Source organism: Lissotriton helveticus, chromosome 2_2, assembly GCF_964261635.1.
Source record: "Lissotriton helveticus chromosome 2_2, aLisHel1.1, whole genome shotgun sequence".
NCBI lineage: Eukaryota > Metazoa > Chordata > Amphibia > Caudata > Salamandridae > Lissotriton > Lissotriton helveticus.
The window spans coordinates 474,066,344-474,083,501 of record NC_136060.1 but is presented as its reverse complement, the minus strand read 5'-3'; the positions used below and the strand labels follow the sequence as shown (position 1 = coordinate 474,083,501).

General features: G+C 49.1%; 1 protein-coding gene across 1 annotated transcript in view; it reads left to right on the top strand.

Annotated features, from left to right (window-relative positions):
- LOC144821548 (GDNF family receptor alpha-4-like) overlaps window positions 1-17,158 on the top strand; it is a 739,131-nt gene that overhangs the window by 708,562 nt on the left and 13,411 nt on the right. The window lies entirely within an intron of this gene.

The following is a 17,158-nucleotide window of genomic DNA, read 5'->3' as shown; positions in this document are numbered from 1 at the left end:
AAAGCAGCGCTAACCGCGGTTACCGCTGCTTTTTTTTATCACTAACAGGGTTGTCGCTTAACAACATTTCTCCTATTATTTTTCTCTGGAATGCCCCGTTTGCATCCCATTAGAGATGCAAGGGGAAGCGTAGAGAAAAAGGGTGCTAACATGCGAATTTGCGTGTTAGCACCCTGTTGCTTATAGGGAGATAATTTTATCTCCGCTTTCTTAGCTTTTAAAGGCAAAAAAGCAGAGATAAATCCCTTGCTAATATGCCCCAGAATTCTTAGTAAAGACCAAATTACAAGCACATGTGTTTTGGATAGCACTGTAAATTTGTACTGCCACAAATGTGACGTTCAAATGCAACAGCTAACTTATTGCCTTAGCTTCTTCTTGGGGAAAATATTTTCCCCAGCAAGGAGAGACCCCACTCCCCAAACCAATCAATAAAAGTTTTTTATCATTTCGATTACTTCAAACCATTTACAACCATGTTTCATCATCAATATTCAGAAATATGTTTGTCAAATTAATAATAATCATGGTCTTGAGCCTAAATATACGGAAACCTCAACAACAGTTTTGTCACTATATTTTAGGAAATGTGGATTTGTGTGAAAAGCTATGGATGTTTGTACTGTTTCTGCCCCATTATGCGTCCTTAAATTATAGGTAAAAAATGTGAAGTGGTCGGTGTAGTGTTGAATTATCAATACAACTAAACGGTGGACCATTAGTTAAATCAAAAAGATACACGTGTATTCCTATGATGGAACCTGAATTTAATTCATTCAGTAAAACATCTCAATACATACTTCTGTATCAAAAAGCAATTTTGACATCTTAAAGAGTACACTATAGTATTCCATAAAATATTTTACAGTGCTCATAAGTGCAAGAGAGGGAAGTGTAATTGGAATAGGATGGAGGTGGTTAGGTCAGTGAGGGACAGGGTAAAGGCGTTGTGGTAAAAACACAATACAGTGACATGTGATGGAACTAGCTGTGGAGCGATCGGCTGACGCTCACAGATGCGGATACCGACTAATTAGCGGTAAAGGACCTATTAATGTTCGGATTAATTATGAACCCTCTGTCTACTGGAATATAGCAACATACTACATGACACGACGTAAACAGGAAGGTTTCCTGTACATATGAACACGGCTCACCAAGGCGGCCATCAATTAAGATCGGACCCCCAGAGCCTACAAATCCTAGTGCTCATACACCAACACTTGTCCTGAGGAAGACCCCAGAATGAGGACCAATGAACCCTTTGATAACAGGGGTCGAAACGTCGACAACACTTTTCTAGCGAAATACACCATAGGATTGCGAAAGAATTCATTATTGCCCTATGTGTAATGTTTTTAATTTGGGAACTTATGATCTACTTTAGATTGTAAAGGTTCCATCACATGTCACTGTATTGTGTATTGTGTTTTTACCACAACGCCTTTACCCTGTCCCTCACTGACCTACCCACCTCCATCCTATTCCAATTACACTTCCCTCTCTTGCACTTATGAGCACTGTAAAATATTTTATGGAATAGTATAGTGTACTCTTTAAGATGTCGAAATTGCGTTTTGATACAGAAGTATGTATTGAGATGTTTTACTGAATGAATTAAATTCAGGTTCCATCATAGGAATACACGTGTATCTTTTTGATTTAACTAATGGTCCACCGTTTAGTTGTATTCATAATTCAACACTACGCCGACCACTTCACATTTTGTACCTATGATATAACCCAGGTCGGATAGTTTTAGGGACAACCCGGTTAAAACTTACTACTTGTTAAATTATAGGTGGGGGTGGTGCTTTGTGACGCAGGGTATTTTGGTGCAGCACTTGAGTCAACTTTTTAAAAAGTTGGTCCGTGTTGTCATTTGTGCCAATTACTGAAGTAAGAGGCGTCCTGCTTCACGCAAGCTCTGGTGCAAACAAGTAGCAAAGCTTGTCCTCATCACAGAACATACCGCCTTTTGCCTTGGGTGTAGGGCGACAACACAGATTTACCTGCACAGTTCACAACAGAACAAGCGCATCATGTCTTCAATAATCAACCTTTTACTTACCAGTAATCTTCATTAATCCTCATTTTGATATATAGTGCAAGAGGACTAATTGAGTCAAGTCATGTGTATCATTCAGCCCAGAATTAAAACATATTTCTACATATTCTGTTAGTTGCCAAATGATTTGGGCTGAAAAGAACTTAAGTGGGCCAGCCTGACTGTTGTGGCCTTCGTCCTCCTTTCACCGCACTCAGGGCCTGACTCACAAAGGGCTTCCCCACTCCCGCAGTCATAGTGGAGTCTCTGCACTCAGGGCGTGTTGGAAAGTGGGTTATTAGTGGTGGTAAATATGCATCTACCACTGGCAGTGAGGCCACTGACACAGTCTAGGGCTCAGTACCGGTCTCAATTCGTTATTCGAATGCTCAACCCATGGTAGCTTGGGCGCGCAGGCAGGCTTAACTTAAGAGACAGGTATGTAAAGTATTTAAAAACACAAATTCAGTAAATAATTAAGACACAATAACAATCCCAAACTATTTTATATAAATAGGAAATATTTTATGTAAAGCATTTAAAAACACCAATTCAGTAACTAATTAAGACACAACACACAACAAAAATCCAACACCACTTTATATGAATAGGAAATATTAGTATCTTTAAAATGACTCCAAAACGAAAAAATTCCAACGTAGGGAACCGGAAATATGACTTTTTAAAGATTTAGCACTATATAGCACTTGGAGAAGCGTGGCTCAGTGGTTAGAGGCGGCAGACCCGGAAGCTGAGATCGACCGTGGACCAGGGTTCGATTCCCCGCCTCGGCGGGTCTCGGGCTCAAAATTCCACGGTCTCGACAATTCTCGCTCCGGTGCCTACTCGAATCACGGGGTCACACTCTGCAACTCTGGGCAATAGCTTGCTTAATCTCCACAACGGCCCCTCGCGGCGGGATGCCTGGCTTTCACCTTGTGGACACCCTGCCGGGGTTTCTCACAGGGGAATACCAGGACGGGTTCCCTAAGCAAGCGCCAGGATGCCCTTTGGGTGACAGGTTTGCGCTATATAAGTACACCTACATTTACATTTACATAGCACTTAGAAACCTATAGCGCCACATTGGGACATTTGGTCACGCTTGACCGGGACAAAGTCAAAGTTTTAATCCAACTGCGATGGAGCCCTGCTCGGATACCCCTCGCTGTATGCCTCGGTTGAGAGTTTACCTTCTGACTTAGAAACTTTTCTGGACCTTTTTCTGCCTGGGTCCCTCAATGCTCTTCACCAGTCGAAATCGATGAGGGTTCACCAACTTGCTTTCCAGGGAGCTCCCAGTCAAACTCTAGAACTTGGACCTCCGGAGCTTTTCCGCGGGATGAACCAGCAGGGCAGGCTGGCTAGCGGTTGAAGGTCGCTGCCTTGACTCTCGTGGTTGAGTCAGTCCCCCTCAGGAGCTTTTTTCCAAAATTGCTCCAAACTTCTGGAACTTATTCCTGAAGTTCCTCTGAAGGTTCCATAGTGTCCAAAACACAATCCAAGAGTCTGGAATGTCCAAGATGGTAATTGAAAGTTTGAGACTTCAGTTCCCACAATCCACTTTGACAAAACCCTTACAAATCCACTGGACGCACTCCAGGCTGGTGATTCTTGGTGGTGATGGTCCAGGTGAGCTCTGTTAACATTTAGCTTGCAGGGAGTCCATTATTTATTACTCTTGAAGCAAAGTACATCCAAAGGGCTGTAGTCCCAGATAATGCAGTAGGTGCAGTCAGTCAGAATGCAGGGCCTGATGGTGCAAATCAAGTTTCCAGCTTGGCAGGCCTTCTTCTTCTCTGAGTTTCAAGCAGCAGTGCTGAGAGGCTCTGCACCTCTCACAAATTTATTAAGTGTTCTTTGTGGTCAAGCAAGAGAGCACTTCTGTCCAATGAGGTGCAGGGGAACACCCCAGCGCATGACCACTTCCTCCAAAGTGTGGCATAATCTTCTTCCAGAAAGCACTATTTCTCCAAAATTCAATATGGCTGAACTTGCAGTAGAGGAGCAAGAACTAGTTAAACCAACCTCCAGTATGGCTCATTTCCATAGCTCACCTCCCCCTACCATCTTCAAATTCCTTTCCTTAAGCCTGTCACCAGGGGAGCTGGTGGGTAGATGGACCTGGCATTCCCTGTCTGTCCTATCCCTGTATGAAGCTCCAGGGTTTCCATCCCCTCCTCCTGCTCTGGTATTTTCTGTGTAGCAGAGCTCTCTCTAAGAGATCACCTCTCCCTAGGCGAGCCACTTATCACTTCATGATAGCAGCCTGGCTAATCCTCTTAACTCTGACCAATCAGGGAAGACCACAGGAAGGCTGATGTTTGGCTTACAGTAAAGAAAGTCTTATAACTTCTTTTCTGTATACTTTAGGATACATTCAACAATAGCATACTGTTAGGAGACGGGTATTGATAATTCCAACAATAAATCTAAGTCCTTGAATTATATTTTTATGAATTCCTAGCAATAGTTATTCATTAATAAATTATTGCCATGTTAACTTTTGTGGTGGGGGACCTACAATGGGGAAAATAAAATGTAAAATGTTTCCAACACCAGGGCCTATAAAACAAATTTTATAAGAATCCTGCTTAGGGCTACATGACCTCCCACCCCAGGTTACCTAGGGGAGAATTTAGAGGTCCATAATATGCAACAATAGTGTTGATCCTTACTCCACAGTGCTATTAGCACAAAAAGTAGATTTTGGGAAGCACTTTAACACACTGGAGGAAGCGAAATGTGCAATTTCTCTATCCCCAAGGCATATAAAACCTATTTTATAAGGACCCTCCTTATAAGTGCCTGCCCTCACAACCCTGGGACACCTAGGGGAGACCCTGTGGGTACCTAAGATGCCACAATATTATAGTGTTTCACTTTTTTAGTGCCCATACCACCAAAGCCAAGTTTGGGCACAATTTACATTTAAAAGCAGTGCTGCGACACAGGGCTGCTTTTTAAAACGACATCAGGCTTCAGCAATGCACACATGAAAGTGCAGAAAGGGCTGCTGGCCTCTAAACTGCCATGTCCCATTATACACTAGGAACTTAACTGTAGTTTTATTCTCCCTGCCCTTTTATGTACTAGGGGCTTAATAGGGTAGATCATGCGAATTATAAGTGTTCCCTAATATACAGTGTACCCTCGTGTATGCGTGATGTTTCACTGTGCCCTTAGCACTGGCCTAGGACCTGGTTAGGCAGAGCACGGGGACAGGTAGAGTCAGTTACCACCAGTACTAGTCAACAAAAAATGCGGGTGCACAGGGCACAGGATGACTTTGCAACCGGGCGAAATCTCTGCAATAAGATTGCGAAGATTCCGCCCGAATGCGGGAACTCCCCCACGACTGTGGGGCGTCCGCGACAAGTGCGGAGGCCCTATGTGAATCAGACCCTCAGTGGTATTCATAAGGGCTGATGTCCTTTCGCAGCACTCACTGTTCTTCATGAGGGCTGATGTAACAGCACAATTAGGCAAATCCCGGTTTCTTTCGAACAAGCAGCAACTTTGGAGCACTTTTGATAGAACAACGGAAATAGCTGGGTCAGGTCCTGCTGCGCGCAAGGGTCATGCTGACAAAATAGAAGAGGGTGGAAGATTTAATGGCTTCTAAAGTTAGCTCCACTTCACAGAGCCAGGGAGACAACATGGCTGCAGCTCAGACAGCGAGGGCAGGGGAGCTGCCGAAGGCCCCAGAGTCTGGTATGGAGACGGTGCCCAAGGAGTGAAAGCTGTGGGAAACATGTGTTCAACCAATGTAGGCACTATAGTCAATAAAGTGCACTTAATGCGACAACACGTGATCTCTTCAATACGCAGACTACATGGAGCTGAGCAGAGAGTAAGGGGCCATTAACGTGGACTTAATGCTGCAATGGGTGGAATCTCCAGTATGCAGACTGCATTGGACGGTGCAGAGAGTAGGGGTCATTAATGTAACATGCAGTCCACATGAAGCTTAACAGAGAGTAGGGGGCATTAACAGGAACTTAATGCAGCAAAGGGCGGAATCTAACACGCAGACTACACGCAGCTGAGCACAGAGTACGGGGTCAATAAAGTGGATTTATGCGGCAAAGAGTGTAATCTCTAACACTCTGATCACATCTAGCTGAGCACAGATTAGGGGTCATTGATTTACCATGCAGTGCATGTGGAGCTGAGAAGAGAGTAGGGGGTCATTAAAGTGAACTTGATGCTACAAAGAGTGGACATTCTAGAATGTAGACCGCAGGAAGCTGAGCAGAAAGTAGGGGGTCATTACTCTAATATGCAGTCTACGTGAAGCTAGGCACAGATAAGAAGTCATTAATTTAACACGCAGTCCATGTGAAGCTGAGCACAGAGTAGGTGCCATTAACATGGAATTAATGCATCAGAAAGTGGAATCTCTAAAATGCACTGCATGCAGCAGAGTAGAGAGTAGGGGATGTTGACATGGATTTAATGCAGCAAAAAGTAGAATCTCTAACATGCACTACATGCAGCTGTGTAGAGAGTAGGGGTCATTAACATGGAATTAATGCAGCAGAAAGGGGAATCTCTAACATGCACTACATGCAGCCGAGTAGAGAGTAGGGGTCGTTAACATGGAATTAATGCAGCAAAAAGTAGAATCTCTAACATGCACCACATGCAGCTGAGTAGAGAGTAGGGGTCATTAACATGGAATTAATGTAGCAGAAAGTAGAATCTCTAACATGCACCACATGCAGCAGAGTAGAGAGTAGGGGTCTGTTGGACCCGTCTGCTTCTGAGAGTCCCCTCACCAATATGATTTCTTTTGTTCCCCTGAACCTCCCAAAATTTGTCGCTTTTTATTTGTCTACCAGGACCTTTTTGTGTGTTGTTTCATGGGGCTAGGTGTTCCTTGACACCCAGTTGCTCACAAGGTTTCTGGCACCTATGAACAAGGCGCCTGGCGAAACCTGTGGACATGAAAACTGAGGTTAGCAACCTGTGTGTGTTTAACCTTAAAATGGTGGACACATATTTCCCTCATGTGAGTGACTCCCATTGGAGCCTCCTTGAACCCTGACCTTTTGAGGTTTTGGCGCCCTTTCTGGTTGGCACGCTTTCCTGACAGGAATTTCATTACTTTCCTCAGGTACACAAAATGGCTGCTCCAGAGCCCCAGTACGGTGGCTCTGAGTGACCAAAAGACACCTCAAAAGTGCCATGCCATTGACACAGCCAGGGAAGGTTCTAGAACCTTCTGGCTCGTGCCAGTACCTCAGGGCACTGGCTATATAAAGCCCAGTCCCTGGCGGCCATTTTAGATGTAATTCAGATTCCAGACTTGACACCACAGTGACACCTGCCCTGCTGACCCCTGAGGTGGCTGAGAGCACAGGCAGTAGAGTGGCAAGGGTTAATAGCCTGATTCCTGACTGGCGTTCCAGTCAGGCGTGTTCCAGTAACCTTGCGCCTACAGCGCCTGCCCAGCTAGTGCCTCATTGTCCCAAAAGACTGTGGCCAAGTTTATGTGCCTCCCCCCCCCCCCCCGGTGGCAAAATCGTGAAGAAAAGGCGAGTCGCGACCTTCCACAGTGCCCCCTTCGTGAATAGCGCCTATCGTGGGGGACTCGGACGTCTCCGAGCCCCACCGGCGTTGTGCACTTCCTGGTTGTGCAGTGATCGAAGGTGAGGTGGTGCGCCGGGGCGGGGAGAGGCCGGCCTTCATTGGGCGTGATTAGCGTCCCTGCCCTTTCCCAGAGACCCGGGAAACTGTTGCCGTGGGCGGGACCAGCCCCCGTATGAGGAAGTCGGAGGGAGGTCCGTGAAGCCCCTGAGAACCCTGATGCTGGCATAGGAAGTGCTGTGCCCCGACTGAATCGCTATTCGATTGCAGCCGTAGTGAGGTGGGTCGTTTCCCCTGGAGGGGTGCCGCGTTATCAAGGAACTGTGCACCGGCGTTGATTTGAGCGAGCGCTGAGACTGAGTGACCCCGCTGGCAGCTGTTCGTTCGCCTACTGACTTCGAACTGTGCTACCCTGGTGCCTGCGATATTGCCGTAGGCTCAAGTAAACCACACCGGCAAGCGGACATCCTTCCCCGGTGGCAGCGGAGGGCCAAATGTCATATTTACCGTGTTTCCTTGTCTTTAGGTACACGCGCATGGGCCCCGCGTGAACATAAGAGTCCCCAGTGCACCATGAATCCCGCATGCATTCCCCATGATTCCACAAGTACTGTTATCCTTTTCAAAGTGGGTTTATCTTGCAAATGTAAACTTCCTGATTTATTTAATTGGTGGCAGCGATACCAGAATGAAAATGTGGTTATGCATTTAAATGAACCAGGCTTTATTACTCAATGTATTGGTGATATATAAACCTGATATTTATTTTATTTATTGATAGATCTATTCCTAATAGTTATGCAACACCAGTGTTCCTGAAGTCCTATTTACTGTATTTATTCTCAACCTGAATCCCAGAGTGCTGTAACAAATGAAATGTGAATGTGCTTCCCCAATTGATCATTATTTACAGCAGAGAACTTTTATATAAAGGAATCGTATTTTTCTACAGCAGTGGTGTGGTGTCCTTCTTTTTGGTGTGACTGTGCAGGGGGTTATTATTGGGTCAGAGCCGGCTTAGCACTACAGCCTTCACTGCCTTGACACTTGAGCCAAGCTACCCCCTTTGTTCTGGGCTTGCCCATCGCAGGTCCAACATAAAATTGGTGCTCAGCGGGTGGGATTGCGAGCCGTGCTTATTCTGTACCCCATAATAATTCAGTGTGCGTCACAGGTACACACCCGGAGTTTTCTCCCAGTGGCCCTCTGATTTAACATTTTGTTTTTTCCAAATTCTCTTCTGGAGGTGGGTGGAGGTGACCCTCAGAGTCTCATATCCTTATAACCTACTTCGTGGTGGTTGTCCACACTTTTCACTGACAAGATGGAATTCGAAATGTCAGAGCTGGTGACCTATACTGTGGCACAGCTCAAAGATTTCTGTCAGGAAAGGGGAGTGTTCGTTAGGCGAGGGGCCAAAAGAGAGGAGCTCCGTACTAGTCTGCGAGCCTGGGTGGAAGCACACCCGGAGGGAACGGTAGAGGAGGAGGAGTCAGACAGAGGTACTGTCATTGAAGGAACTGCGGAATGTCCCCTGGGGGTGGGTGAGATGTCAATCAGCCCCAAGGTAGCCTCACGGGAGGGCGGCAGTGTATCCTCAAGAGGGTTGTCAGAGACCGAGTTAGCCGACAGGAGAGAGGAGAGACAGTTCAGATGGGAGTTGGCCAAGCTGGAGATGGAAGATAGGAGAGAGAGAGAAGGGAGGAGGATGGAACATGAGCTCAAGCTACGAGAGCTCGACCTCCAGGCCCGTAACATCACTCCGGGGGGTGTCGAGTCAAAGGAATTTGTCAGGGAGCCCAGGCCTCATTTACCCAAGGACGTGGTCGCCAGTTATACCGCTGGAGACGACATAGCCAAGTGGCTGACCGCCTATGAGGTCTCCTTAAGAGCCCATGGGATCCATGAGAAGCATTGGGGTGGTGGATTATACCGGTACATGCCTCCGACAGGTAGGGATGCCCTATTGGCCCTAGACCGGGAGGAGCAGGTAGATTACCCCGCCATGAAGGTGGCGCTCATCAGAAAGTTTGGGTTGACCCCAGAGAAATACCGGCAGACGTTTAGGGGCAGCCACATACTGAGCTCACAAAATTGGGTTGACTTCCTGGATTATGCCAAGAAAGCCCTAGATGGGTGGGTCCAAGGTAGTGAGGTGGAAGACTATCGAGGGTTGTACGACCTAATACTCAAGGAACATCTACTCGAGAAATGTCTTCCCGAGCTGAGGCAACACCTGGTAGACAGCAAACTTACTTGCCCCCGTAAGCTTGCTGAGGAGGCGGACATTTGGACAAGTACCCGAGTGTCCACGAGGGGGACGGGAGGAGATTCTCAGAAGTCCGGACAGGGCGCTCCCCAGAAGAAAGAGGGGGGAGATAACAAGAAAAAGGAGTTCTCCAAAGGCCCCCAAAATAATTTTAAGGGGAAAAGTTCCTTTCCCAACTCTAAGGCTAACCCGCTAAAGAACCCTAATCCTGGCCAGAGTCAGCAGCCAAGGGTTGTCCATTGCTTTGAGTGCGGTGGTGTTGGACATTATAAAGGAGACGTGAAATGCCCAAAGAGACCACCCCCTCCCACTGGAGGAAAAGCCCCGGGAGTCGCTAGTGTAGTGCTCGGGGAGGAGATGCCCTTAGTTAAGGGGGGGAAGTGGGCGGGTGTCACCTTAGTGTCCCTGGGTGATCGGGAGATGGTTCCAAAGATGCAGGTGCCCTCAAATACTACCAAGTATGGGCAGTGGGTCACCATCAACGGCCATAGAGGGGAAGCTCTGAGAGATACAGGAGCCAGTATGACTGTGGTAAGGAGTCATTTGGTGTCTTCAGAGCAGGTGATTCCAGGCGTACTTCACCCAGCCACGATGGCTGATGGCAGAATGTGCCACTATCCCGTGGCCGAGGTTCCCTTTGAGTGGGGAGGGGTTGCAGGTTCACTTCGAGTTGCCGTAAGCCCTGCCGTGCCAGTCGACTGTCTACTGGGCAATGATATGGAGCACAATGCTTGGAAGGAGGTGAAATACCGGACTCATTATGAGATGCTGGGTACACCTGATTGGGCCTGTGTGAGTACCAGGTCTGCGGCTGCTCGGGAGGAGAAGTCGCATGGGTTGGAGCCTGGAACAATGGCCCACCCAGCTGCTGATGAGGGAGCCTCTCGAGGACAGGAGGAGCCTGCCTCGATGTCCGTGCCCCGTGAGACGGATAGGCCACCTGTGGAGGTAGACCCGGAGTCCGCGGAGGAGGACATGGTTCTGATAGAGGACCTACCTATCCCCGCTGAGTGGCGAGTGGAGGGAGGACCGTCCAGGGAGGAACTAAGCAAGGGACAGAGGGAATGTCCCACCCTCGACGGTCTGAGGCAACAGGCTGAAGCCCAGGCAGCAGGTAACGAGTCTGGGAACCATCGTGTTTACTGGGAGGAAGGTCTCCTCTATAGTGAACCCAGGGCGCCAGTGCACGGACTGTCACGGGCCCTGGTAGTCCCACAGTGTTACCGAGCCTTCCTATTAGAGTTGGCTCATGAGATTCCCTTGGCAGGACACTTGGGTCAGGACAAGACCTTTGCCCAGCTTGTCCCCCACTTTTATTAGTGGCTCACTGGTTAGAGGCGGCAGGCCTGAGAGCAGAAGTCAGCCCGGGACCAGGGTTCAATTCCCGATGCGGCAGGGTCGTGGACCTTGGTCAGCGGACTCGATAATTCTCGCTTCGGTGCTTACTCTAATCAGGGGTTCCACTTGGCAACTCTGGGCATTAGCTTGCCTAATCTCCACAACGGCCCCACCAATTCCGGGGATGCTTGGCTCCACCTTGGGGACTCCCAGCAAGGGACCATCCCACAGGGAAAGCCAGGACGGGTTCCCCAGAGTTATACAGCGCCGGGACGCCCCGTTGCTGGGGCAGCTGTGCGCTTTACAAGTATACTACATTTACATTTACATTTACATGTACATATTGGCCTCGAATGAGGGTGGCGTCCGACACATACTGTCGGTCGTGCGTGTCATGCCAAGCCAGTGGGAAAACAGGGATGAAGCTGAAGGCTCCCCTGGAACCACTTCCCGTCGTTGGCACCCCCTTTGAAAGGGTGGGTATCGACATTGCCGGGCCCCTAGATCCACCGACATCATCTGGTCACAGGTTTATCCTGGTACTGGTGGATCACGCCACAAGGTATCCAGAGGCAGTTCCTCTGAGAACCATTACTGCACCGGTAGTGGCGAAGGCCCTGATGGGGATCTTTACCCGAGTGGGATTCCCCAAAGAAGTTGTGTCTGACAGGGGGACCAACTTCATGTCAGCGTATATGCGGGCAATGTGGAAGGAGTGTGGAGTGACCTACCGGTTCACCACTCCTTATCACCCACAGGCCAATGGCCTCGTGGAGAGGTTCAACCAAACCTTAAAGGGTATGATCAGAAGTCTACCCGAAAGCCTGCGGAGGAAATGGGGCGTCCTCCTACCCTGTTTGCTCTTTTCCTACAGGGAAGTGCCACAGAAGGGAGTGGGCTCAGCCCCTTCGAGCTTTTGTACGGGCACCCTGTACGTGGACCTCTCAGCCTGGTGAGGGACTCCTGGGAAAAGTCTACCCGGAAAGTTCCCCAGGATGTGGTGAGCTACATGCTGGCCTTCCGAAGCCAAATGGCTAAGTTGTGGAAGCAAGCTTCTGACAACTTGAAAGCCAGTCAAGCAGTTATGAAAGCGTGGTATGACCACAATGCTCACCCAGTGGAGTTGGAGCCTGGACAGAAGGTGTGGCTGATGGAGCCGGGGGAGCTGAGTGCTCTCCAGGACCGTTGGACAGGCCCCTATGAGGTATTGGAGAAGATGGGCAAGTCTACCTAACTGGTGGACGTAAGGACCCCTCGGCATCCGCATCGGGTGTTACATGCCAATCGCCTCAAGCCCCACTTCGAGAGGCCCGAAGTCATGTTGGTAATGGTGACTGACGGATCGGAGGAAGAGGACACAGAGCCTCTCCCCGACCTCCTTGCGTCTCAAGAAAAGGATGGGTCAGAGGAGGGAGTAAAACTCTCACCATCCCTGACTCCTGAGCAGCAGGAGGAATGTCGCCAGGTCCTGGGGACATTCGCTCCGCTGTTCTCCCTTGTCCCGGGTAAGACCCATCTGTGTACCCACGACATGGACACAGGAGACAGCCCACCTGTGAAGTCAAAGTCTTACCGGCTGTCTGACAAGGTGAAGGCCAGCATCCGAAGCGAGGTAGCCAAGATGCTGGAGCTAGGAGTAATCGAACCTTCAAACAGCCCTCGGTCCAGCCCGGTGGTTTTGGTACCCAAAGCTGCCCCACCTGGCACCACACCAGAATTACGATTCTGTGTGGATTACCGAGGACTCAATTCGGTAACGAAAACCGATGCTCATCCGATCCCTCGGGCGGATGAATTGATTGACCGGTTGGGAGCTGCCCAATATCTCTGTACCATTGACCTCACTGCAGGGTACTGGCAGATTCCCATGACTGATGGAGCCAAGGAAAGGTCAGCCTTCTCCGCACCTGATGGACACTACCAGTTCTGCGTTATGCCTTTCGGGCTCAAGAACGCTCCTGCCACTTTCCAGCTGCTGGTGAACACGATCCTCACCGGGATGGAGTCATTCTCTGCTGCTTACTTGGATGACATAGCTGTCTTCAGTAGCAGTTGGGAGGATCACTTGCAGCACTTGCAAGCCGTTCTCCAGGCCCTGGAACGGGCTGGCTTGATGATCAAGGCCAGCAAATGTCAGATTGGACAGGGGTCGGTAGTGTACTTAGGTCACTTGGTGGGCCGGGGAACGGTGCAGCCCCTTCAGGCGAAGATTGAGGCAATCATGGCCTGGAAACCCCCCAAGACCCAGACTGAGGTCCGAGCCTTCCTGGGCCTCACAGGTTACTACAGACGGTTCGTGAAGGGGTATGGCACTATCCTGGCACCCCTTACAGAACTCACGGCCAAAAAGCAACCCAGGAGAGTCATCTGGACGGAGGCTTGCCAGCGAGCCTTCGACTCTCTGAAACAAGCATTGTGTAAAGCTCCAGTCCTGAAGGCTCCAGATTTTTCAAAAGAGTTCATTGTCCAGACAGATGCATCCGATATTGGCATTGGGGCGGTGTTATCGCAACTCAATGAAGAGGGTCTGGATCAACCCGTGGTCTTTTTGTCACGGAGACTGCTTCCCCGGGAACAGAGGTGGAGTACCATTGAGCGGGAAGCCTTTGCGGTGGTCTGGGCACTGAAGAAGCTGCGACCATACTTGTTTGGTTCACACTTCCTTGTTCAGACAGACCACCGACCCCTTCGCTGGCTCATGCAGATGAAGGGGGAAAACCCCAAACTGTTGAGGTGGTCTATCTCCCTACAGGGAATGGACTTTCGGGTGGAACTTCGGCCTGGAGTTGACCACGCCAATGCAGACGGTCTCTCCAGGTATTTCCGCCTTAGTGTTGAGGACTCCCAAGGGGTTGGGTAGTTCTCCCCACTTTCGGCTGGGGGGGACGCGTGTTGGACCCGTCTGCTTCTGAGAGTCCCCTCACCAATATGATTTCTTTTGTTCCCCTGAACCTCCCAAAATTTGTCGCTTTTTATTTGTCTACCAGGACCTTTTTGTGTGTTGTTTCATGGGGCTAGGTGTTCCTTGACACCCAGTTGCTCACAAGGTTTCTGGCACCTATGAACAAGGCGCCTGGCGAAACCTGTGGACATGAAAACTGAGGTTGGCAACCTGTGTGTGTTTAACCTTAAAATGGTGGACACATATTTCCCTCATGTGAGTGACTCCCATTGGAGCCTCCTTGAACCCTGACCTTTTGAGGTTTTGGCGCCCTTTCTGGTTGGCGCGCTTTCCTGACAGGAATTTCATAACTTTCCTCAGGTACACAAAATGGCTGCTCCAGAGCCCCAGTACGGTGGCTCTGAGTGACCAAAAGACACCTCAAAAGTGCCATGCCATTGACACAGCCAGGGAAGGTTCTAGAACCTTCTGGCTCGTGCCAGTACCTCAGGGCACTGGCTATATAAAGCCCAGTCCCTGGCGGCCATTTTAGATGTAATTCAGATTCCAGACTTGACACCAGAGTGACACCTGCCCTGCTGACCCCTGAGGTGGCTGAGAGCACAGGCAGTAGAGTGGCAAGGGTTAATAGCCTGATTCCTGACTGGCGATCCAGTCAGGCGTGTTCCAGTAACCTTGCGCCTACAGCGCCTGCCCAGCTAGTGCCTCATTGCCCCAAAAGACTGTGGCCAAGTTTATGTGCCTCCCCGCCCCCCCCCCCCCCGGTGGCGAAATCGTGAAGAAAAGGCGAGTCGCGACCTTCCACTGTGCCTCTTCGTGAATAGCGCCTATCGCGGGGGACTCGGACGTCTCCGAGCCCCACCGGCGTTGTGCGCTTCCTGGTTGTGCAGTGATCGAAGGTGAGGTGGTGCGCCGGGGCGGGGAGAGGCCGGCCTTCATTGGGCGGGATTAGCGTCCCTGCCCTTTCCCAGAGACCCGGGAAACTGTTGCCGTGGGCGGGACCAGCCCCCGTATGAGGAAGTCGGAGGGAGGTCCGTGAAGCCCCTGAGAACCCTGATGCTGGCGTAGGAAGTGCTGTGCCCCGACTGAATCGCTATTCGATTGCAGCCGTAGTGAGGTGGGTCGATTCCCCTGGAGGGGTGACGCGTTATCAAGGAACTGTGCACCGGCATTGATTTGAGCGAGCGCTGAGACTGAGTTACCCCGCTGGCAGCCGTTCGTTTGTCTACTGACTTCGAACTGTGCTACCCTGGTGCCTGCGATATTGCCGTAGGCTCAAGTAAACCACACCGGCAAGCGGACGTCCTTCCCCGGTGGCAGCGGAGGGCCAAATGTCATATTTACCGTGTTTCCTTGTCTTTAGGTTCACGCGCATGGGCCCCGCGTGAACATAAGAGTCCCCAGTGCACCGTGAATCCAGAGAAGCCCGCATGCATTCCCCATGATTACACAAGTACTGTTATCCTTTTCAAAGTGGGTTTATCTTGCAAATGTAAACTTCCTGATTTATTTAATTGGTGGCAGCGATACCAGAATGAAAATGTGGTTATGCATTTAAATGAACCAGGCTTTATTATTCCATGTATTGGTGATATATAAACCTGATATTTATTTTATTTATTGATAGAGCTATTCCTAATAGTTATGCAACACCAGTGTTCCTGAAGTCCTATTTACTGTATTTATTTTCAACCTGAATCCCAGAGTGCTGTAACAAATGAAATGTGAATGTGCTTCCCCAATTGATCCCTATTTACAGCAGAGAACTTTTATATAAAGGAATCGTATTTTTCTACAGCAGTGGTGTGGTGTCCTTCTTTTTGGTGTGACTGTGCAGGGGGTTATTATTGGGTCAGAGCCGGCTTAGCACTACAGCATTCACTGCCTTGACACTTGAGCCAAGCTACCCCCTTTGTGCTGGGCTTGCCCATCGCAGGTCCAACAGGGTCACTAACATGGAATGAATGCAGAAGCAAGTGGAATCTCTAACATGCACCACATGCAGCAGAGTAGAGAGTAGGGGTAGTTAACATGGAATTAATGCAGCAAAAAGTAGAATCTCTGACATGCACTGCATGCAGCAGAGTAGAGAGTAGGGGCCGTTAACATGGAATTAATGCAGCAAAAAGTAGAATCTCTGACATGCACTACATGCAGCTGAGTAGAGAGAAGGTGTCATTAACATGGAATTAATGCAGCAAAAAGTAGAATCTCTAACATGCACTGCATGCAGCAGAGTAGAGAGTAGGGGCCGTTAACATGGAATTAATGCAGCAAAAAGTAGAATCTCTGACATGCACTACATGCAGCTGAGTAGAGAGAAGGTGTCATTAACATGGAATTAATGCAGCAGAAAGTGGAATCTCTAACATGCACTGCATGCAGCAGAGTAGAGAGTAGGGGCCGTTAACATGGAATGAATGCTGCAGTAAGTGGAATCTCTAACATGCACTACATGCAGCAGAGTAGAGAGTAGGGGTCATTAACATGGAATTAATGCTGCAGTAAGTGGAATCTCTAACATGCACTACATGCAGCCGAGTAGGGGTCGTTAACTTGGAATTAATGCAGCGGCAAGTGGAATCTCTAACATGCACCGCATGCAGCCGAGGAGAGGGTAGGGGTCATTAACATGGAATTAATGCTGCAGTAAGTGGAATCTCTAACATGCACTGCATGCAGCTGAGTAGAGAGTGAGGGTCATGCAAGTAAACTTGATGCAACAAAGAGTGGACATTCTAGAACATAGACTGCATGAAGCGGAGCAGAAAGTAGGGGATCATTACTCTAACATGCAGTCTACGTGAAGCTGAACACAGATAAGGGGTCATTAATTTAACACGCACTTCATGTGAAGCTGAGCACAGAGTAGGGGTCATTAACATGGAATTAATGCAGCAGCAAGTGGAATCTCTAACATGCACCACATGCAGCCGAGTATAGAGTAGGGGTTGTTAACATGGAATTAATGCTGCAGTAGGTGGAATCTCTAACATGCACTACATGCAGC